The 1,911-nt window shown below is 39.5% G+C and overlaps 1 pseudogene; it reads left to right on the forward strand.

Moving 5' to 3' along the window:
- Positions 1 to 628: 628 nt before the first annotated feature.
- Positions 629 to 752, forward strand: LOC118004831 (annotated as a pseudogene).
- Positions 753 to 1,911: the final 1,159 nt, after the last annotated feature.

The raw sequence follows: 1,911 nt of genomic DNA on the forward strand, positions 1-1,911 counted from the left end.
TGACACCCACTTGGAATAACTACAACTCTCCTCAGCAACAGAATCACAAGAAATCCTGCCACATTTTCCAAACAAGCAGCAATCAAACTGCCAGTGGACCCTTTGCATCACATATTTTGTGGATGACATATGTGGCTCTGTTCGTTTGGGTCAACATTCCTCCTTTATTATGTGGGGTCCCCCAGTCACTCTGCAAACAGTCATGCCAAAGCTGTGGCTGCCAACCAGAGAAACTGTAGGACCAGGTCCAAAGAGTGTGTTGATGATGGAAAGTGACAAGTCCCTTTTATTATTTTATCATCGTCATATGAACAAAATAACGAAGAATCAATTCATGCTTGTTGATCGAATTCTACTTCAGGAATACAGTACTGATCATACTCTCTGAGTTCCTTGAATCAATGGTAGGAGGTGTGTGTGTGTGTGTGTGTGAGAGAAGGGTTAATAGGGGGTGGGCAGGGGAGATGTACCAGAATCATACAGGGACTTATTCAAAGTGTTCTTGTGCATTTCTATGTCTTTTCCCTCACCCCAATTTATTTGAATATATCCTTGAAAGCAAGTTTTGTGAATTTAGGGGAGAAAATAGCTTCCCAGATGATTCTGATAAAATAATAATAGTAAATAGAACTTTGTACAGTGACAATATCATTGCCAATGAGGTTTATCTGAGGCACTATTATTGCTAATAATAATAACAAATAGGTATTATAATAATAATACATACCATTTATTGAATGTATTCTATGTGCTGGACATTCTCCTAAACTCTACTTTTTCCTGTGGTTGAGACCTTTTCTTTGTGATTAATACACTGAGTTGTTACTATAGTTTGGAAATTAACTGTGTGTGGTCACCCACATTCTTTTTCTTATCCCTTTATTTTATGTATTCATGAGAAAAAAAAATGGTGCAATAAAGAACACTTTCCTGTGTGCTAGAAGTGTCTTTAGATAAGTAAACCAGCTGAGCCTCAGTTTTCTCATTTGTGGTACATGGGGATAATAAAAGTTTCTTTGTCTATATTGACACATAATAATAGTTATTACAGTGAGACGGTTAATTAGATTCAGAGTGTGGTTAAGAAAGCAGGAAATTTAAGGCTCCCACTAGAAACCAAATTTTACATGCCAAGACGTTTTAGCTGTACTTAATCTGGACTAAATACCATGAAGTGCAAAAAAATGTACAGTATGTCCTTCCTCCTGTAGGTTTTAAGGGATAAGCTACATGAAACAGTCAGTCAAAAGCACACTTTTGTATTACCAATATAGTGCAAAAGTTCTGCATCAAAGATTCGGGAGTAGAGTATGCTAGAACAATACGACCTCAAAGTGTTAAGGAAGGCGGAGGGTGACGTGCACCAGAGCCATGAAGACGATATGATGGAGTCAGGTCTAGAGGGCAGCCAGGTGGAGAGGAAAGGAATACATTTTCAGGAACAGCACTGGTGGAGGTGACAGGGTGAACCCGTAGTCCTAAGTAATCCTCGTATTATGCTACAACTCCAAGAGTGAACCCTTTATACAAAAAATAGAGAAAAGAAATTCATAGCTACATTATGCTGTGAATACCTTTGTGCAAGTTTACAGAGTCAGTAAAGCATGTGCTTCTGTATAATTTGTGTCTCCAGGGCTGTGTTATAATTCTTGTGCCCTTATAACATCCAGCATCATTCTAGGTACATTGGGAAGAACTCAGTTCACATTTCCAGGTGGATTGGAAACACAAAGTACTTTGATAGCTTGGCAGGTGAGATGAGGTTATAGACCAGACTGCACCCAGGCTTCGCTGGTGCTGGCCAGAGGCAGAAGTATGGCTTAAAGCTGTATTAGGAACAGAGCTATGGGGAAGGGGAGTGGGGACCATCACAGAAAATCAGCTCTGCTAAGCTATCTTCTCAAAGCATGG

Source organism: Mirounga leonina, unplaced genomic scaffold (assembly GCF_011800145.1).
Source record: "Mirounga leonina isolate KUSES-001 unplaced genomic scaffold, KU_Mleo_1.0 Mir_93, whole genome shotgun sequence".
In the NCBI taxonomy this organism is placed as follows: domain Eukaryota; kingdom Metazoa; phylum Chordata; class Mammalia; order Carnivora; family Phocidae; genus Mirounga; species Mirounga leonina.